This window comes from Pelobates fuscus, chromosome 12, assembly GCF_036172605.1.
Source record: "Pelobates fuscus isolate aPelFus1 chromosome 12, aPelFus1.pri, whole genome shotgun sequence".
NCBI lineage: Eukaryota > Metazoa > Chordata > Amphibia > Anura > Pelobatidae > Pelobates > Pelobates fuscus.
In genome coordinates, this window is record NC_086328.1 from 62,414,442 (window position 1) to 62,438,236 (window position 23,795).

The following is a 23,795-nucleotide window of genomic DNA, read 5'->3' on the forward strand; positions in this document are numbered from 1 at the left end:
ACTTTACATCAACACAGTCTACCATTTTCATTTCAGCACAATGGCCAAAAACAGACGTGTTGTAACATACATACTAATCCACTAACCTAAAGTAGTACAGTGTAGGGGGTTTGTCCCACATAAAAGCAACACATGCGATACAAGCACATATGCATTTAACAGATGTTTATGGTGTCTAAGGTACATGAATTGAACAGTACAGTTTTCTTTAATGCCAACATTCAAAGCACCTAGTTTGATATTGCTAAAGAATGTTAATATGAGGTTGGCCTATATAGCCACTAGAGAGGATTTTGAAAGAACCCTGTTTTTTCTGAAACCTTCCAAATATACCCAAATCTTGTTTACACCATACACACTACAATAAGATGTCGAGTTTATGTTGCCTAAAGTGCCAATTTAAGCTTTTAAGTAATTGTATAAAACATAGCTGTCCCTGGTAGCTGGATATTTGTATAAATTCCAGCCATGATATGAGATTGTGAAAATACACTTTCTGCAGCACCAGATTTGTGGAAATATTTAGTTTTCACCTTATATTTTATGTTTAATTCCATCATAGCGTATTTAGTTACCAATTTCTTCCTGCGTTAAGTTTTTGTATACTCATGTAATTCATTTGATAACACATACTCATGTCCTTGGATTGTGAGGGATTTCAACAATCTGCTCCTTTGGCAGCCACACAAATCAACATTATGCTTTACTTGCAGATAAGAACACAGTACAATTTTGCAGCTACACCTGGGAGGGTTCTTTTCATTTGATGTGCCTTTCTCTCTGATGCACAAATTGTGTAATGAATTATACTTCTAGAATGTAAATTGTAGGAGAGAAAAACAATCTTTGATGCAAATAAAAGCATAAAGAAATATTAAACTGGTGCCAAACAAGATGAAATATAAATCTCTACTGCTACTTGTCATGGGAGATCCATTGCTTAGGCTAAGCTTCATGACAAATCATGTATGTATGCAAAATTTATTTTGCTTGATTGCAGGCCTTACATTATTTGAAATTCACCATTCACATGTTGCATTAATCGTTACATCTACAAGTTTTAAATCCAAAGTGACATGACCCATTGCATGTATATAATTTACCATGGTTGTGTTTAAAAAAACAAAAACAAAAAACACACTGGTGATATTTGAATGCTGAGATACCCATCTAATCTTTAGTTCACATATTTTTGGGTATCTTTTAGCATGTTTACAGCAATTAGTAAACATATGACTCTGACAAAGATTCTTAAATAAATTTTCATGATCTACCCTTTACTAAGGGAACAAAAAGTATATTAGAAAGGAAAATAAATCTCCTTATAGATGTTCAGTACAATACTCTTTATCAAGATGGCTTTAAATATTGTAAGAAATATTACCAGACTCCCTTGAACTCATGGTATTTGTGGTGGGATTTATATACTACTTGATAGGAGCAAAGGTGGCTAGTACCACATTAACTCACACTTTGGAAAGTTCTTATTAAACATTTAATTTGTTCCCTGTATCCTTTCTCAGAAATAGACATTTAATAGATTTAACGATAACTTCTATCATTCCTATAATTTTAATCAGAGGGGTTAATTTACTTATTTTATAGGCCCGCAGCCATGTAGGTACATCTTAATTGATTTAGGGCAGCAGGTATGCATTGTTGGTAGTGCATAGGCATTTAGGGACTACCAGCTGCCTACTTGGGCACTCCAGGTCCCTGTGTGCCTTTGGGCTTTTCTTATTTTTAGGTTTTCACCACCTAACCTCCCTCACCTCGTTAAGTATTTATAGACACTGTAGGCTGTTAGAAGAGATGCAGTGTGCTGTGCATTATAACTCACCCTCCCATCTTTCTTTTCACCTTGACTGTTCCACTTAGCAACTCATACTAATGCTTTGAGCACTCTTCCCTGTTACATCTTCTCACTTGATTAACTCTTAGGCAACCACATTGTGTGTATGTACACTGATCAAATACACACTTTAAAACCTCTGCTGTGGTGAAATTACAGATTCAAATCCTGTATTTATAACTAGTAAATTATTAATGTGGCTTATCCGGGTTAGCGAATGACACCTTCTTTTTCAGATGATACTAGCAATTATATTACTCTTTACGCTCTGTTACTGTACCCTTTCTTACTAGTCTCTCTGCTAGAGAAATGGTTAAATTATTTCCATTCCTTAGACGCACTTGACGCTTTCTTTGCCTATTTCCACTCCTTTGTGGGGGATAAAAATATTGTGCATAGTATTTAAAAGAAGGCTTTCACAGCAAATTATTAAACATGAATTACTCTTACCTGCCCTTTCCATCACATCCAAGTGTCACATTTAAATGAGACACAAAATGTGTTACTTATGCAGAGTTGTGAAGTATTGTTTAATGTTGCATCTTACAGCCCATGATAAATGTACATCTGGGAAAAAATAGGTCATGTCCCAGAATGCTTTCAGTTGTAATTTGACTTTAGCTTTCTGCTGACCCATTGAAGTTAAATTTGAACAGTGTGAAATTCACAGTACAGAATGTGAGCATCATCTTTGCAAAAAGAGTACTGATCTTGTGATATCGCTGTGTGGAAGGACTCTGCATGAACCCCCTGATGGTTAAAATTATACTCTAGAGGCGTAAGATACATTTTTACTTCAGACTATAGATAATTATACCTATACACCTGTGTATCTTTGCATGGCTTTATTGCAGCTCACGCTCTGTGCCTTGATCTGCCTTCTTCAGTCCCGGAAGCTGCTGAGTACTCTAGCCACTCTCTAGTCTTTCTTTAAAATTGAAAGATGGCAAAAGCTTTGCACAAGTGTGTATATTCACTACTTACCCATTCAAATGTCTGATAGCCACTCGCACATGCTGAGTAAAGCCAGAAGAATTTCAATTTGCGTACACTTAGTTAGGAAAGTTACTCACAACTGTACAGCACATCTATGTGTGGTATATTTATACCTTTGGAAGCTTAATGTGGTCCTGCTTCTGCAAATTATCTCATCACTTCCTTTTTCCTTAAAAACCTCATAAATATATAGTGCAAAATGTGGATCCTATTTGCATGAAGTGTTACCAGATATACATTTGTATTTTTGGTGGAGTGTTCCTTTAATGCAAAACACATAGTAATATATTGCACATAGATGTTAGTGGGTTGTGCTGTAAATGTTGTATGTAGCACAGAGATGTTTGTATTCTTAACTTTACTGCCCAGCTTTTGTTTTTTTATAATTTTAAACACAGCCAGGATAGGTTAATTTATATACAAGCCTATACAAACCTACAGTTTAATCTCCCTCTACCAACTACCTTGAGCACCCATGCATTCTGCATATAAACAGATAACATCACACATTGTTGTTTTATACATCATTCTTTATAACATAACTCACTGAACACACTTAACCTGTTAACCTTAACTTGTGGCATTGTCCAACTGTTCATTTTGTCCCCCTTTATTATGCTCTGTTCCCCCACACACATTTGCCTCTGTACACAAGTCAGTGTACTTTTTTTTTTTCTTGGCAAAGAAGCCTAAAATCACCTCAGCAAAGCTTTTATCTTTGACAATAATTAGTGGTAAGTCAATGCACAGTCATGTCTCTCACATGCCACATCAGGCAACTGGTTTTATCAATAACTATGACTGATAAAGGGGGAAAAGGAACTAGAGACTAATACATATATATATATATACATGACTTCACATTTTAACCATGAAGATTAGGCAATTAAATGTTTACTTTAAGGGGTGCAAGTCTTAAAAGCAGAACAAAGGACACCGCTCTCTCTTTGATGGGGAAATTACAACAACTAAACAGTTGGGTCCAGTTCAATTTTGCAATTCTTCAAGTAAGAATAGTGTTAAATATACTTTTCACTCCATCTTTTATTCAGAATTTGAGTGAAAGTAGTGGGTTACATTGTTATAGTACCAGATATCTTTGGATGTCTTTGTGGACCATTAACATTTTGTTAGGCTACAAGTTTGTGAATGTTACAATTTTGTTTACAATACTAACTGAATAGTTGGCTTAACTTTCTGATGCCATGCTCGCACAATTAACCTTTGAATGTAAGAAAGAAAATAACTTGATTACATATATGTACAAAACTCATTAAGCTTTTTTTTGTAATCTGTCTCCAAATAAAAGCATTTAAGTTCAAGCTCTAAATTTCAGGCTGTTTCTGTTGTGTATACATGATTTGCAAAGGTCAGTCATGAAGGATACTAATGGCTATGACTTTTTTTATACAGAAATATTATAAGCCATTACATAGATTCATATGATTGATGCAAACAACAAATGAAAATGTTAGAAGTTGTTCATAACAGAATCAAGGGGGGGGGGGGGGGGAATCTGGTCCTTGGGCTACAAGTTGGCAAATATTTTTTTTGTTACTGGGTTATTTAAGGATAACTTTCTTAAAGGGACTCTGACATGCATAAGTTGTGATTTATTTTCTTCTTTGTTTAAATAGAGCACATAAAAATGTAAATTACAAAGATTGGGGCCAATGCCAAGAGCCATGGATAATGACAACTGAATGACAAACAATAAGTTGGTAAAACAGGCACTTATTTAACAATATGCCATTAGTGAAGTAAAAAAAAAAAAATATGTTTATATCCCTTTTAAGTGCAAAAAAGGGAACACTCTTTAGTGCAAACCATAAAATCCTAATAAGGAAAGAGTGCAAATTTCAACAGCTATATGTTAAAAATCATAAATAAGCCAATGTTAAAAATCATAAATAAGACATATGTAGTATTGTGGCAAAACTGCAGCTACCAACCAAGGATATAGGCAAATATCAACCCAAAAGGGTGAGTGCAAACCAAAAATATAAAAAAAAGCTAGTTAATACTTGTATATAAGGATTTATTTTAGAATTCCTTTAGTTGCACCTTTAAAACAAAGAATCTAGCATCAAACAAAATCTAGTGCAGAGTATACATACAGTTTAAAAATATGCAAACAGATAGAAGCTTATTAAACTCACTGCATTTGGGTGGTTTCTGCACCAACTTTTGGGTTGATAAAGTTGTGTGTTTACAAATGTGGTGTGAATGGAAAAGTGGAGGCAGAATAGTTTAAATATTCTGTAACTCCAGTATAGCCACAACATGGTTATTTTTGCCTCTGTTTTGCGAACTACCCTTGACAGTCTAACTCTGTCCTCGCACGGTCACTCCCTTTCTCATAGTGTGGTATGTGCTCACTGTGCTTGGCCTGCGAAGGCTGGCTGAAGTATGTGCGTGTTGACAGGATGTGAAGTTTACCGTGTGCTGGCTGCATGTGGCCAAAGAAAGCAAAACCAACCCCAAAACATTTTTCAAGTACATCAATTATATAAAAAAATGAAAGTGGAGGTACACTGGAAACAAAGATGGGTTTGTTAGCTAATGAAGACCAGGAAAAAGCAGACATTTTAAATACCTATTTTTCTTCAGTATATATTAATAAGGATCCTATGAGATATGCAAATGATTGCTGCAAAAAACTTGCAGATAACTTGTGATTGGATAACTCGAGACAAGGTGCTACAGCTATTAAAGAAAATTAATGTAAATAAAGCTCCGGAGCCTGATGGTATTCACCCACAAGTACTTAAGGAGCTAAGTGGGGAAATATGTGAACCTCTGTATTTAATTTTTCAAGATTCTTTTGTTTCAGGTATTGTACCGGAGGATTAGAGGAAGGCAGATGTTGTTCCTATATTTAAAAAGGGTTCAAAATCCTTGCCTGGAAATTATAGACCTGTGAGCTTAAATTCTGTGACTGGAAAAATATTTGAAGGGCTATTAAGGGATAATATTCAGGAATTCATTGGAAAGAACTTTGTTATTAGCAATAATCAGCATGGTTTTTTGAAACATAGGTCATGTCAAACTAACCTAATTGCATTCTACGAAGAAGTAAATAGAAGTATAGATCAGGGTGTTGAGGATGGATGTGATCTACTTGGATTTTGCCAAGGCATTTGATACAGTTCCTCACAATAGGTTAGTCTTCAAACTAAAAAAAATTGGTCTAGATGAATATTCTTGTTCTTGGGTAGAACATTGGCTTAAGGATAGAGTACAACGAGTTGTCATTAATGGTACATTTTCAGGCTGGACAAAAGTGGTAAGTGGTGTCCCTCAGGGTTCTGTTTTGGGACCGCTTCTATTTAACATATTTATAAATGATCTTGAAATAGGCATTGAAAGCCATCTATCAGTGTTTGCCGATGACACAAAACTTTGTAAAGTAATAAAATGTGAGCAGGATATTGCTTTGCTGCAGATAGATTGGGGAACAGGGAACTAAAATGGCAGATTAAATTTAATGTTGAGAAATGCAAAGTTATGCACTTCGGGGTTAAGAATGCACAAGCAATTTACACCGTAAATGGTAGTGAATTAGGGATAACCACACACGAGAAAGATTTGGGAATTGTTATAGACATCAAATTAAACAGCAATATGCAATGTCAATCTGCAGTTGCTAAGGCCAGTAAGGTTTTGTCATGTATAAATAGGGGCATAAATTCTCGAGATGAAAATATAATTTTGCCTCTTTATAAATCGCTGGTAAGACCACACCTCGAATATGTGTGCAATTTTGGGCAGCTGTTCTAAAGAAAGATATCATGGCACTAGAAAAAGTGCAGAGACGAGCTATAACATTGATAAAAGGAATGGAGCATTTTAGTTACGAAGAAAGGTTAAAAAATGTAAATCTATTTAGTTTGGAAAAACGGCGCCTGAGAGGGGATATGATAACATTATACAAATATATTCGGGGCCAGTACAAACCATTATCTGGAAATCTATTCATAAACAGGCTATAAATAGGACACGAGGTCACACATTTAGGCTGGAAGAAAGGAGATTTCATCTAAGGCAAAGAAAAGTTTTTTTTTACAGTACGAGCAATAAGGATATGGAATTCTCTGCCTGAAGAGGTGTTTTTTTTTTTTTACAGTACGAGCAATAAGGATATGGAATTCTCTGCCTGAAGAGGTGGTTTTTTTTTTTTTACAGTACGAGCAATAAGGATATGGAATTCTCTGCCTGAAGAGGTGTTTTTTTTTTTTTTACAGTACGAGCAATAAGGATATGGAATTCTCTGCCTGAAGAGGTGTTTTTTTTTTTTTTTACAGTACGAGCAATAAGGATATGGAATTCTCTGCCTGAAGAGGTGTTTTTTTTTTTTTTACAGTACGAGCAATAAGGATATGGAATTCTCTGCCTGAAGAGGTGTTTTTTTTTTTTTTTTACAGTACGAGCAATAAGTATATGGAATTCTCTGCCTGAAGAGGTGTTTTTTTTTTTTTTTTACAGTACGAGCAATAAGGATATGGAATTCTCTGCCTGAAGAGGTGGTTTTGTCAGTCTATACAGATGTTTAAACTGCAATTGGATAAATACTTGCAAACAAATAACATACAGGGATATAATTTCTAATTAGTGGGGTAATAGCTGCTTGTTTCAAGGAGACATCTGACTGCTATTTTGGGGTCAAGAAGGAATTTTTTCCTAGTTTGTTGCAAAATTGGAAGCGCTTCAGACTAGGTTTTTTGCCTTCTTTTGGATCAACAGCAAAACCATATGTGAGGAATGCTGAACTTGATGGATGCAAGTCTCTTTTTAGCTATGTAACTATTTAATGTTTGTGTAGCCCTCTTCCGGCTTTTGGAGATGATCCCTGGTGGTGCAGTGGGAGGTATTTCATACTCCTTGGTGGTCCATCAAGTGCTAACTCTGCCTGGGGGTCGTGGGTCATTTGTGGTCTAACTGAAAACTGTGAGGGATTGATGTGGACCTTAGTAATTTCTACATCCATATAAAATATATGCTAAGTATAGTTAAATAGCTTGGAGTATGTGGATATGAGCAAGGTTCTGTTTTTAAACTATTAATTGTAGTAACCTGCTTTTCCCGTACATGAAATACACCCCACCCTTTCCTTTTGTGCCACTTTTAGCCCTCTCCCCCTGAAATGTAAACTCGTTTCAGCAGGGCCCTCAACACTTTCTGTTCCTATGCATCCAATGCATCTTGACATATACTTGTATGTTACTCCACCAATCATACAGCGCTGCAGAATTTCTTGGCACTTTATAAATGATAAATAACTGCTGTTGGGAGATAAGTCCATAAAATAGATTTAAAAAAATTATAATGAAGTACTCTATATCTGGTCTTGTTGTCAAACACTTCCTCTAACATAGTTGAATTGGCTCATAATATATAGTTCAGGATAAAAGTATGTTTTCTTGAAGTGAGTGCAAATTGCAATCAGGACAAAAGTATATGGTTTCTATTCTTTTTCCCTTGCAATAACAAACTTAGCAGCACATTTTCTGAAACCGCTGTTGGCCCACATCTAAATCTACAACTACATTGATCATCTCTAAAGTTAGCTGTAGGTAAAGGTAAAAAAAAGGTTGTTTACATTTTTAATTTCCAACAGAATTTTATTATATGATAGGAAGCTTCATATTTTGCTTTCAGAAGGAACCAGGAACATTGGCAGCCTATCGCAGAGGCCTAATGACCTTCTCTGGGACTCCTGGAACAAGGTGATGTTACTTCTGCGCATGGAACGCTTGGTGTAGTTGGTACCTGAAAGGGAGTGCCAATCCCTTTACTGTCCCTGTTTTCTCGGTCTTGAATTTCCTGTCTCACATGTTTGATTAGGGGTGATTGCACCGTTCCATAAATGACGTGCAGTCGCATGTTCCGGTGAACGTTTCTCCTTAAGTGTCATTACTAAAACTCACAGCAACGCAAGTTAAAACAAACAACCAATCAGAACAATTATGCTATTCTATTATGCTATTCTATTACAACACTCTTTTGCCAAGGTTTTTTCTTCCTTATTATGACGTATACAGTAAAAAACAAGAGAAATAGGCGCTCACTAAATAAACTTTTAGGGGGCAGCAGTGAACCGAGCAGGAATTCCCAATGCCTACTCAGAATAGTGAAACAAACAAGAAAAATAGTGGTAAACCGCGCCCAAACAGTACAAATAATAAAATCGTATACATACAAATAGTCCTATAATAAGGAATGTATGGAACCTTCAAATAAAAATACAAAATAGTAATGGTGCAGTATATCAGGCAAGTAAAAATGGTTAAAACTTTATAAAACTTTATAAAAGACTAACTCACACTTTGCAGAGCTACTCAGAGCTCTGCCGTATAGCGCCTAGACGGTACAATCCCCGTCTCGGGATGTCAAGTGATGGTGCAGTGCGCGGTCCAATCCTCCACAGTAATATATGGAAAAAAATATAGAGATAGGATCCAATAGTATAGCATGTATTGCAAACAGTGTTGATAAAAAAGGAAAAATATCCTACTTACAAATTTTGGAGCAAATATCTTGCTCTGGTATGTACAGCATACGGTGGTATAATCCCCACCAACGGATATAAATCAGGATGCAGGAAAATCAGGAACAGCAGATAAAATAGTAAAAACTATAGCTTTATTTAAAGTATAAAATATAACAAATATATATAAAATCAATAACTTAACGCGTTTCGCCCGGTCTAGGGCTTCTTCAGAAGTATAAAGTCCAAGTTTGGATAAAATCCGCTTATATAGGGGTTCCTGATTGATAAAATTAAGTCCTGATGTGATTTGGCTTCCTACTTCCGGGTCGCGCACGTCGCCCGGAAGTGACGTCATCATATCGTTCCGTGGCATGCTGGGACATGTAGTCTCCCACCGTTTGTGTTATATGTAACACAGGAAGTGATGTTAGTGTGGCTCCTAGTGCCTTATGGGGCATGTAGTTCATAGTGTCCTCTTTCACAAAAGTGTAGTTTCGTCACCCGGAAGTGACGTATCGCAATGCACAGTATCATGGGATATGTAGTTCGGCAAAATGCCGATATTAAATATGGGATACACAAAAGGGGAAAGAATAATAAGTAAATAAAAAGCCAAATAATGTCTCAAAAAACACTTAGGTTGGTATTAGAGAGATAAACAAACATAATAATGAATATAAAACATAGGAAAATATGCATAAACAGAAAAAGGTAATTCTAGTAAAGGAGACAGCAAGGGCATATTCCTACATAGGGGGCAATAGTGTTTTACATAAAGTAGAAATATGATTAAAAAGTGTAGGTATATATAAAACACATATACATGTAAAAATATAAAAAATGAACATGCATAAAGTGAACCATGCATAAAAATCTTAAAGTGGTACTTGAGAGGTGGTGTAAAAAAAATATATATATATATATGTATATAATAAAAAATAAAATATAAAAAATAGAATAAAAATTGAATAAAAATTGAAATGCAGAGAGAATAAAAATAATACTCCAAGATATGTACTATAAAAAGTTAAAAAGGTCAAACTCTGCATTTAAACCTTTTGGGTGGAGTGTGTCTAAAAAATAGACCCACTCCATTTCTTTCTTACCTAACTTATTGATTATATCACCACCTCTCCAGTCTTTAGACAATTTTGAGATACCCATAAATTTTAGGTGACGTGGATCATTGCCGTGTAGCTCAAAGTGTGAGGATACCAGGTGAGTTTTTAGTCCTTTTTCTATATTGCGGCAATGCTCACCAATTCTGATTTTTAATGGTCTTATGGTTCTACCTACATATTGTAGTCCGCAAGGGCACTCTAGCAGGTATATGACGTTTTTACTCATGCATGTAATTGTGTCCTTGATGTTATAAATTTTATTTGTGTTATGTGATTTAAAATTATAAATACATCGGTTAGTTTTACTGGTCTTTCTGCATGCTACACAACAGTTACATCTAAAAAATCCATTTTTGTGTTTCATAAAATTATTTATTGCTTCAGACTTTTTTTGTTTTGTGTAATTCTGTGTGAGGTGCATCCTCAGGTTTGGGGCTCCTCTAAATATAATTCTTGGACGGTCTGGGATAATCTTTCCTAATATAGGGTCTTCCTTCAAGATGTGCCAATTATTCTGAATTAATTTTTTTATTTGTTTATTCTTATTGTTATAGTCAAGAACAATGGGTAATATGAAATCCGTCCCATTATTTTTAATATTTTTTAGACCATTGTTTTGGGTTAGGAGATCTTTTCTATCTAAACTCGTAATATTTTTCAGTGTCTTCTCAATTTGTTCTTCATTATAGCCTTTTTCAATAAATTTCTTACTCATCATATTCGCCTGTGTTTTATAAGTTTCAGCATCTGAACAATTTCTTTTTAATCTAAGGAATTGGCTCTTGGGAATACTATCAAGCCAACTCCTATAATGGCAACTGTCCCTTCCAATAAAATTATTAACATGAACCGGTTTAAAATGAGTTTTAGTATTAATTTTAGTATCATGGATAAAAATGTCCAAATCTAGAAAAGTTACATTAGTCTTACTAAAATCCGCTTTTAAAACTATACCATCATCATTTATGTTTAAAAAGTCTAAAAATAGTTTGGCCGTGGGAATAGGGCCCTTCCAAATAAAAAGGAGATCATCAATGTAGCGAAAATAGGCGACCAGGTTCTCCACCCAGCCATGCCCGCTCCATACCATTCTCTCTTCCCACTCCGTCATGAAGAGATTGGCATAGCTGGGCGCGAACCTGGTCCCCATTGCTGTGCCATTCTTTTGTAAATAAAACGAGTCTTTAAACCAAAAATAATTGTTATTTAAAATTAAAAAGATACCTTCAATTATAAAATTTATCTGTTCCTCTTTCATCTTGTTGTGTCTTTCTAAAATGGTTTTTACAGCTCTACAGCCTCTTTCATGTTCGATAATAGTATATAGAGACTGCACATCACAGGTTATAAGTGTATAGTCATCTTCCCACTTTATCGTCTCTAATTTATTAAGTAAATCCATAGTATCTTTGAGATAGGATCGGGACAGTTTAACATAGGGCTGTAACATAATGTCTATATACTCCGACATATTTGATAGAATAGAGTCTATACCGGAGACAATGGGTCTCCCTGGGGGTTTATTTAGGTCTTTGTGAATCTTCGGTAAAAAATATATGACCGGTATTTTTGGAAATTTTTTATTTAGGTAGTTATATTCATCGATGCTTAGTATGTCTTCCTCCTTACCTTTATTTAAAAACGTTTCTAACATATTTTTAATATCTGAGGTAGGGTCTCTTGTGAGTTTAGCATATGTTTTTGTATCGTTTAATTGTCTAAAAGCCTCCTCTTCATACATTTCTGTCGATAAAATTACAAGTCCCCCCCCTTATCCGCTGGTTTTATGACAATAGCATCGTCATTTTGTAGATCTCTAAGGCTTTCTCTTTCCTTCTTTGATAAGTTATTTTTGTCTCCTGTGTGTTTATCGCTTAGATTCCTTATACCTTTAGACACCTTTTTTTCAAATATATCTATTGCACTTGACTTAAAATATGACGGGTAAAATTTACTTTTATTTTTCAGGGAGCTTTTGACATATTTATCTTCTCTCGTGTTAGTCGTATCTGTAGCTTGATTATTAGTCGCATTATTTTTGCTTATATAAAACCTTTTTATTGTGGCATTTCTTACAAACTTATTTATATCGATATATGCTAAAAAAGGATTAAAAGTTTTTGTAGGGGCATATTTAAGACCTTTATTTAAAACTTTTAGCTGTATATTCGTTAGAGGTTTGCCTGATAGATTAAAAATCCCTTTATTGTCATCCTCATTTAGATTTTCCTTTAATTCTTTTTTAATCGCTACTTTTAGAATCTCTCTGTTCTTCCTTTTTTGTTTTCGTCTACCTGATCTTCTTCCTCTAAAAGAAATGGAGTGGGTCTATTTTTTAGACACACTCCACCCAAAAGGTTTAAATGCAGAGTTTGACCTTTTTAACTTTTTATAGTACATATCTTGGAGTATTATTTTTATTCTCTCTGCATTTCAATTTTTATTCAATTTTTATTCTATTTTTTATATTTTATTTTTTATTATATACATATATATATATATATTTTTTTTTTTTTACACCACCTCTCAAGTACCACTTTAAGATTTTTATGCATGGTTCACTTTATGCATGTTCATTTTTTATATTTTTACATGTATATGTGTTTTATATATACCTACACTTTTTAATCATATTTCTACTTTATGTAAAACACTATTGCCCCCTATGTAGGAATATGCCCTTGCTGTCTCCTTTACTAGAATTACCTTTTTCTGTTTATGCATATTTTCCTATGTTTTATATTCATTATTATGTTTGTTTATCTCTCTAATACCAACCTAAGTGTTTTTTGAGACATTATTTGGCTTTTTATTTACTTATTATTCTTTCCCCTTTTGTGTATCCCATATTTAATATCGGCATTTTGCCGAACTACATATCCCATGATACTGTGCATTGCGATACGTCACTTCCGGGTGACGAAACTACACTTTTGTGAAAGAGGACACTATGAACTACATGCCCCATAAGGCACTAGGAGCCACACTAACATCACTTCCTGTGTTACATATAACACAAACGGTGGGAGACTACATGTCCCAGCATGCCACGGAACGATATGATGACGTCACTTCCGGGCGACGTGCGCGACCCGGAAGTAGGAAGCCAAATCACATCAGGACTTAATTTTATCAATCAGGAACCCCTATATAAGCGGATTTTATCCAAACTTGGACTTTATACTTCTGAAGAAGCCCTAGACCGGGCGAAACGCGTTAAGTTATTGATTTTATATATATTTGTTATATTTTATACTTTAAATAAAGCTATAGTTTTTACTATTTTATCTGCTGTTCCTGATTTTCCTGCATCCTGATTTATATCCGTTGGTGGGGATTATACCACCGTATGCTGTACATACCAGAGCAAGATATTTGCTCCAAAATTTGTAAGTAGGATATTTTTCCTTTTTTATCAACACTGTTTGCAATACATGCTATACTATTGGATCCTATCTCTATATTTTTTTCCATATATTACTGTGGAGGATTGGACCGCGCACTGCACCATCACTTGACATCCCGAGACGGGGATTGTACCGTCTAGGCGCTATACGGCAGAGCTCTGAGTAGCTCTGCAAAGTGTGAGTTAGTCTTTTATAAAGTTTTATAAAGTTTTAACCATTTTTACTTGCCTGATATACTGCACCATTACTATTTTGTATTTTTATTTGAAGGTTCCATACATTCCTTATTATAGGACTATTTGTATGTATACGATTTTATTATTTGTACTGTTTGGGCGCGGTTTACCACTATTTTTCTTGTTTGTTTCACTATTCTGAGTAGGCATTGGGAATTCCTGCTCGGTTCACTGCTGCCCCCTAAAAGTTTATTTAGTGAGCGCCTATTTCTCTTGTTTTTTACTGTTTACTTCAACTTTTCCCATATAGGCAGCCCTAATATAACTATGACACTATTCGAATACAGAGAACAATACACTATTGACATTAATGATGTATTTAAAGATATAGATCTGAATATTGATATAAATTGTGATGAACCCCTAGTTATTTTCGATAACCCACGTGAGCTTTTGAAAGAACTTGAAATCACATTAATTAAAGAAATGAAATTACGATGGGAAATAGCAACATTAAAAAAGTATATCGAAGACAAAATAACACCTAGGGGACTAAGACTTTTTAAGATGCCAACTTCTGATACCGACAATAGACCCTTTATGGAAGAGTGGTATGGCCATCTAGAATTCTGTACGTTTGGCCTTATGAAGTCTCTCATAAAGGTAAAAAATGAAAAACTGCAGAATCTAGATAAAAAGATCAATGATTTAAAAGAACAACTAATTCCCTTTGGAGACACAGAGGAATATTATGATTCCACACTTAAAATAAAAAGAAATATTGAAAAAACAGAAATAGAAACTAAAAAAATAAAAATCAGTAAATTTAGTAGAGACAAATATGACTACGCCCACGATCAGGTGCGCAGTTACAACAAAAAGAAGCGAAATTCACAAACGGGATGGAACTATGATGGCCATAGAACCCCCAATAAATTTAATCAAAATAGATATGGGACTCAAAAAAAGAAATTTTGACCCCAAGCCTAAACGTTTATATAGCCACGATTTCACTCATAGAGCTAATTTCCAACAGAAAAGGTATAGAATGCACACACCAGAAAGGAATTTTCCACCATACAAATCCTCACCCTATAGAAATCACTCACCAAAAGTAACGAGAAGACATTACTCACCAAAAAGAGCACACATCTCACCAAACAAACAAAAATTAGAGATGAATAAAAATCCACACACCAATAGACAAAGGCAACCTGCCAATCACGATTTCAGAAAAATAGATACACACAATTCTCACAAAGAAATACAACTAAGAGATCACTCAAATGCACTAATACGTAAAACAAATATGGATACTATTCACCATAAAGAAAATCTTGATAGAAGAGAAAGGATCCACACACAGATTGAAACCACAGAATCCCCTATAGTTGTAAGACCAAAGACATACAGACTAACCCAGGACCACAGGTCCCCTAAAGAAATTCGAAACAAAGATAGTAAACTCACGTGGAGAAGAGAGGAAAGGAAGACCCATAAAAGATATGAAGACACCAGAAACAGTCCCCCTGATGATGCACTCCAACATAACAGATACCATGCCCTCTCTTTCTCTGAACAATTCGATGAAACATCTTTTTTAGAGATTCCATCAAACCGAGAGAGACAGTCCGACCATATCAGCCCAATCAGAGGCCGCAAAAGAAGTTTAGAGGAAGAAGATCAGGTAGACGAAAACAAAAAAGGAAGAACAGAGAGATTCTAAAAGTAGCGATTAAAAAAGAATTAAAGGAAAATCTAAATGAGGATGACAATAAAGGGATTTTTAATCTATCAGGCAAACCTCTAACGAATATACAGCTAAAAGTTTTAAATAAAGGTCTTAAATATGCCCCTACAAAAACTTTTAATCCTTTTTTAGCATATATCGATATAAATAAGTTTGTAAGAAATGCCACAATAAAAAGGTTTTATATAAGCAAAAATAATGCGACTAATAATCAAGCTACAGATACGACTAACACGAGAGAAGATAAATATGTCAAAAGCTCCCTGAAAAATAAAAGTAAATTTTACCCGTCATATTTTAAGTCAAGTGCAATAGATATATTTGAAAAAAAGGTGTCTAAAGGTATAAGGAATCTAAGCGATAAACACACAGGAGACAAAAATAACTTATCAAAGAAGGAAAGAGAAAGCCTTAGAGATCTACAAAATGACGATGCTATTGTCATAAAACCAGCGGATAAGGGGGGGGACTTGTAATTTTATCGACAGAAATGTATGAAGAGGAGGCTTTTAGACAATTAAACGATACAAAAACATATGCTAAACTCACAAGAGACCCTACCTCAGATATTAAAAATATGTTAGAAACGTTTTTAAATAAAGGTAAGGAGGAAGACATACTAAGCATCGATGAATATAACTACCTAAATAAAAAATTTCCAAAAATACCGGTCATATATTTTTTACCGAAGATTCACAAAGACCTAAATAAACCCCCAGGGAGACCCATTGTCTCCGGTATAGACTCTATTCTATCAAATATGTCGGAGTATATAGACATTATGTTACAGCCCTATGTTAAACTGTCCCGATCCTATCTCAAAGATACTATGGATTTACTTAATAAATTAGAGACGATAAAGTGGGAAGATGACTATACACTTATAACCTGTGATGTGCAGTCTCTATATACTATTATCGAACATGAAAGAGGCTGTAGAGCTGTAAAAACCATTTTAGAAAGACACAACAAGATGAAAGAGGAACAGATAAATTTTATAATTGAAGGTATCTTTTTAATTTTAAATAACAATTATTTTTGGTTTAAAGACTCGTTTTATTTACAAAAGAATGGCACAGCAATGGGGACCAGGTTCGCGCCCAGCTATGCCAATCTCTTCATGACGGAGTGGGAAGAGAGAATGGTATGGAGCGGGCATGGCTGGGTGGAGAACCTGGTCGCCTATTTTCGCTACATTGATGATCTCCTTTTTATTTGGAAGGGCCCTATTCCCACGGCCAAACTATTTTTAGACTTTTTAAACATAAATGATGATGGTATAGTTTTAAAAGCGGATTTTAGTAAGACTAATGTAACTTTTCTAGATTTGGACATTTTTATCCATGATACTAAAATTAATACTAAAACTCATTTTAAACCGGTTCATGTTAATAATTTTATTGGAAGGGACAGTTGCCATTATAGGAGTTGGCTTGATAGTATTCCCAAGAGCCAATTCCTTAGATTAAAAAGAAATTGTTCAGATGCTGAAACTTATAAAACACAGGCGAATATGATGAGTAAGAAATTTATTGAAAAAGGCTATAATGAAGAACAAATTGAGAAGACACTGAAAAATATTACGAGTTTAGATAGAAAAGATCTCCTAACCCAAAACAATGGTCTAAAAAATATTAAAAATAATGGGACGGATTTCATATTACCCATTGTTCTTGACTATAACAATAAGAATAAACAAATAAAAAAATTAATTCAGAATAATTGGCACATCTTGAAGGAAGACCCTATATTAGGAAAGATTATCCCAGACCGTCCAAGAATTATATTTAGAGGAGCCCCAAACCTGAGGATGCACCTCACACAGAATTACACAAAACAAAAAAAGTCTGAAGCAATAAATAATTTTATGAAACACAAAAATGGATTTTTTAGATGTAACTGTTGTGTAGCATGCAGAAAGACCAGTAAAACTAACCGATGTATTTATAATTTTAAATCACATAACACAAATAAAATTTATAACATCAAGGACACAATTACATGCATGAGTAAAAACGTCATATACCTGCTAGAGTGCCCTTGCGGACTACAATATGTAGGTAGAACCATAAGACCATTAAAAATCAGAATTGGTGAGCATTGCCGCAATATAGAAAAAGGACTAAAAACTCACCTGGTATCCTCACACTTTGAGCTACACGGCAATGATCCACGTCACCTAAAATTTATGGGTATCTCAAAATTGTCTAAAGACTGGAGAGGTGGTGATATAATCAATAAGTTAGGTAAGAAAGAAATGGAGTGGGTCTATTTTTTAGACACACTCCACCCAAAAGGTTTAAATGCAGAGTTTGACCTTTTTAACTTTTTATAGTACATATCTTGGAGTATTATTTTTATTCTCTCTGCATTTCAATTTTTATTCAATTTTTATTCTATTTTTTATATTTTATTTTTTATTATATACATATATATATATATTTTTTTTTACACCACCTCTCAAGTACCACTTTAAGATTTTTATGCATGGTTCACTTTATGCATGTTCATTTTTTATATTTTTACATGTATATGTGTTTTATATATACCTACACTTTTTAATCATATTTCTACTTTATGTAAAACACTATTGCCCCCTATGTAGGAATATGCCCTTGCTGTCTCCTTTACTAGAATTACCTTTTTCTGTTTATGCATATTTTCCTATGTTTTATATTCATTATTATGTTTGTTTATCTCTCTAATACCAACCTAAGTGTTTTTTGAGACATTATTTGGCTTTTTATTTACTTATTATTCTTTCCCCTTTTGTGTATCCCATATTTAATATCGGCATTTTGCCGAACTACATATCCCATGATACTGTGCATTGCGATACGTCACTTCCGGGTGACGAAACTACACTTTTGTGAAAGAGGACACTATGAACTACATGCCCCATAAGGCACCAGGAGCCACACTAACATCACTTCCTGTGTTACATATAACACAAACGGTGGGAGACTACATGTCCCAGCATGCCACGGAACGATATGATGACGTCACTTCCGGGCGACGTGCGCGACCCGGAAGTAGGAAGCCAAATCACATCAGGACTTAATTTTATCAATCAGGAACCCCTATATAAGCGGATTTTATCCAAACTTGGACTTTATACTTCTGAAGAAGCCCTAGACCGGGCGAAACGCGTTAAGTTATTGATTTTATATATATTTGTTATATTTTATACTTTAAATAAAGCTATAGTTTTTACTATTTTATCTGCTGTTCCTGATTTTCCTGCATCCTGATTTATATCCGTTGGTGGGGATTATACCACCGTATGCTGTACATACCAGAGCAAGATATTTGCTCCAAAATTTGTAAGTAGGATATTTTTCCTTTTTTATCAACACTGTTTGCAATACATGCTATACTATTGGATCCTATCTCTATATTTTTTTCCATATATTACTGTGGAGGATTGGACCGCGCACTGCACCATCACTTGACATCCCGAGACGGGGATTGTACCGTCTAGGCGCTATACGGCAGAGCTCTGAGTAGCTCTGCAAAGTGTGAGTTAGTCTTTTATAAAGTTTTATAAAGTTTTAACCATTTTTACTTGCCTGATATACTGCACCATTACTATTTTGTATTTTTATTTGAAGGTTCCATACATTCCTTATTATAGGACTATTTGTATGTATACGATTTTATTATTTGTACTGTTTGGGCGCGGTTTACCACTATTTTTCTTGTTTATTATGACGTATGACAGATAATCTGCTAGATGTTCCACTCCCTCTATCCCATTTGCATTGTGCATGCTTTGGTCTAGGTTTCATTGTTTACACAAAACCTTTTTCCATTATGATTACTCCTGCCATTTAAATCTACATTGGGCACAAAACCCCCAACATTCCAACCACATCATGCAGAGGCGGCTCTAGACTTTATGAGGCCTTAGGCGAAACGCAAACATGAGGCCCCACTAACAAAAAAGTGTCACATATACACATTGATGCACTGTCTACCTGTGTATGTGCCTGAGAGTGTGTCTGACAGAGAGTATCCTTGTGTGTGCGAATGTATGTCTCTGTGAGCATGTTTGCGTTTTTGTCTGAGACCCTATGTGTATGGGGTAGCTGATGGTGAGAGGGAGCGGGGGTGTGTGATGGTGAGAGGGAGCGGGGGGGTGTGATGGTGAGAGGGAGCGGGGGTGTGTGATGGTGAGAGGGAGCGGGGGGGTGTGATGGTGAGAGGGAGCGGGGGGGTGTGATGGTGAGAGGGAGCGGGGGGGTGTGATGGTGAGAGGGAGCGGGGGGGTGTGATGGTGAGAGGGAGCGGGGGGGTGTGATGGTGAGAGGGAGCGGGGGGGTGTGATGGTGAGAGGGAGCGGGGGGGTGTGATGGTGAGAGGGAGCGGGGGGTGTGATGGTGAGAGGGAGCGGGGGGGTGTGATGGTGAGAGGGAGCGGGGGGTGTGATGGTGAGAGGGAGCGGGGGGGTGTGATGGTGAGAGGGAGCGGGGGGGTGTGATGGTGAGAGGGAGCGGGGGGTGTGATGGTGAGAGGGAGCGGGGGGGGGGTGATGGTGAGAGGGAGCGGGGGGGGGTGATGGTGAGAGGGAGCGGGGGGGTGTGATGGTGAGAGGGAGCGGGGGGGTGTGATGGTGAGAGGGAGCGGGGGTGTGATGGTGAGAGGGAGCGGGGGGTGTGATGGTGAGAGGGAGCTGGGGATGTGATGGTGAGAGGGAGCGGGGGGTGTGATGGTGAAAGGGAGCAGGGGGTTGATGGTAATGTGAGAGGGAGCGGGGGGTGATGGTAATGTGAGAGGGAGCGGGGGGTGATGGTAATGTGAGAGGGAGCGGGGGGTGATGGTAATGTGAGAGGGAGCGGAGGGTGATGGTAATGTGAGAGGGAGCGGGGGGTGATGGTAATGTGAGAGGGAGCGGGGGGTGATAGTAATGTGAGAGTGAGAGGGAGTAATGTGAGAGTGAGAGGGGGTAATGTGAGAGTGAGAGGGGGGTAATGTGAGAGTGAGAGGGGGTAATGTGAGAGTGAGAGGGGGTAATGTGAGAGTGAGAGGGGGTAATGTGAGAGTGAGAGGGGGTAATGTGAGAGTGAGAGGGGGGTAATGTGAGAGTGAGAGGGGGTAATGTGAGAGTGGGTAATGTGAGAGTGAGAGGGGGGTGATGTGAGAAGGAGGGGGTGATGGTGAGTGGGGGGAGGCTGAGGGTGGTGACAGAGGGTTATGCTGAGGGTGGTGATGCTGAGGGTGGTGGGGATTAATGCTGAGGGTGGTGAGGGGCGATGCTGAGGGTGGTGATGCTGAGGGTGGTGATGCTGAGGGTGGTGATGCTGAGGGTGGTGATGCTGAGGGTGGTGATGCTGAGGGTGGTGGGGGGTGATGCTGAGGGGGGTGATGCTGAGGGGGGTGATGCTGAGAGGGGTGAAGCTGAGGGGGGTGAGGGGTGATGCTGAGGGTGGTGGGGGGTTATGGGGGATGGTGAGGCTGAGGGTGGTGGGGGTGAGGCTGAGGGTGAAGGGATAATGGTGAGGGTGGTGGGGGTGAGGCTGAAGGTGGGGAGGGGTTATGGGGGATGGTGAGGCTGAGGGTGGTGGGGGTGAGGCTGAGGGTGGGGAGGGGTTATGGGGGATGGTGAGGCTGAGGGTGGTGGGGGTGAGGCTGAGGGTGGTGGGGGTGATGGTGGTGGGGGTGAGGGTGGTGGGGGTGATGGTGGTGGGGTGTGATGGTGGTAGTGGGGGTGAGGCTGAGGGTGGTGGGGTGTGATGGTGGTAGTGGGGGTGAGGCTGAGGGTGGTGGGGGTGATGGTGGTAGTGGGGGTGGGGGTGAGGCTGAGGGGGGTGATGGTGGTGGGGGTGAAGCTGGGGGTGGGAGAGCCTACCTTTCCCTGGTGGTCCAGTGGGCTCCCTGGTGGTCCGGTGGCCACTGCTCACGGTCTGCAGCTCCTCAGAGCTGCAGACCGTGTAATCTCGCGAGATTTCAGAGCGTTGCCGTGGTAACCCGCGGCAACGCTCTGATTGGCCAATTCTCGCGAGTCACATGGTCTGCAGCTCTGCACACTGCGGAGCTGCAGACCAGTGTCTGCGATGGTGGCCGGGCAGCCAGGAGGGGCCTCGCACCCGGCGGCATACCGGGCAAGCCGCCGGGCCCCCTCCTGGTGTCAGGTCCTCGGTCACTGACCGAGGACCTGACACACTCTGCCCACAGGCGGTTTAGGCGGCCGCGAGGCCCCCGCCAGCGCGAGGCCTTAGGCGGCCGCCTAAACCGCCTAATTAGAGAGCTGCCTCTGACATCATGCAAATAATCACAGACAGGCAACGTATTTTAGACTTCACCCTGTATTTCTTCAAACACGCTTGGCAACTGGCACTGCTATTACTAAAACTTTTTTAAACCAAAGCTGGAATTGTTATCCAAATTTACAAGGGAACAAAAACCAGCCATTGACTTTACAGATACCACCTTTTTTGAGTCTAAGCAGCATGGTACACTTTCTGGTCTGAAAGTTAAATTGTCTCTGTGAGTATATGGCTAGATGCCAAATAATTTCTGATGAGACCAAATACCGGTATGATAAAACTTGCAACACTTAGAGATAGAAAAATTAGTTTTTTCATCACCTACATTTCTCAAGTTGGACTTGTAAGTTATAACAAATGCTTTGTGCTAAAATACCACCCAAGCCTGAAACATGATGCCTTTCTGTGCTTAATTACATGTTGAGCTGGGAACACTGGTACAGAAAACGAAAAGCTTTGTTAAAGGGACACTATAGTCACCAGAACAACTACAGCTTTTTGAATTTGTTCTGGTGAGTAGAATCATTACCTGCAGGCCTTTTGCTGTAAACACTGTCTTTTCAGAGAAAATGCAGTGTTTACATTACAGCCTAGTGATAACTTCACTGGCCACTCCTGTTAGAGATCATTGTTAGAGATGGCTGTTAGAGATCATTCCTGGATCACGGCTGCCTAAAATGCATCCATACATTCAGTATCTCCTCCCTGTTTGTGCTCCTGACCCTATAGTGATCCTTTAAAAACAAAGCCCACTGTAGGGCATCAAATTGTGTTACTGTGTGTGGTCTCGCCACAAATTATTTAGCACCTAGCTGTATAAGTGTATCTACACAATTTCATGGGTCACAGTGCCTCTGTCACTTAAGATGATCTTGGGCTAAATCTGTTTATTTTTGTTTTTTGATTTTTTTATATTGTGATCAATAGTGATGTCCCGAACGGTTCGCTGGCGAATAGTTCCTGGCGAACATCGCGTGTTCGGGTTCGCCGCGGACGGCGAACATATGCGATGTTCGGTCCGCCCCCTATTCGTCATCATTGAGTAAACTTTGACCCTGTACCTCACAGTCAGCAGACACATTCCAGCCAATCAGCAGCAGACCCTCCCACCTCCTAGACAGCATACAATTTAAATTAATTCTGAAGCTGCACACACTTCAGCCAGCCTGTGCAGGCCAAGCACAGTGAGCACTCACTGCACAGCACATACATGGCACCAAATCAGCACATACCACACTATGAGAAAGGGAGTGACCGTGTGGGGGCCGGGGGGGAGGACGACAATAGGTCCCCCCATTGGTCTTTAGGGCCCCCACCCGCCGCTCAGGGGTGGGGGCTGGGGGGGAGGACAATAGGTTCCCCCCTATTGGTATTTAGGGCCCCCACCCACCGCACAGGGGTGGGGGCCGGGGGGGAGGACATTAGGTCCCCCCTATTGGTATTTAGGGCCCCCACGCGCCGCTCAGGGGTGGGGGCCGGGGGGAGGATAATAGATCCCCCCATTGGTATTTAGGGCCCCCACCCACCGCTCAGGAGTGGGGGCCTGGGGGAGGACATTAGGTCCCCCTCCTAATGGTATTTAGGGCCCCCACCCGCCGCTCAGGGGTGGGGGCCGGGGAGGAGGACAATAGGTCCCCCCCATTGGTATTTAGGGCCCCCACCCGCCGCTCAGAGGTGGGTGCCAGGGGGGAGGACATTAGGTCCACCCCCTTATTCTTGTTCAGGGCCCCCACCCAC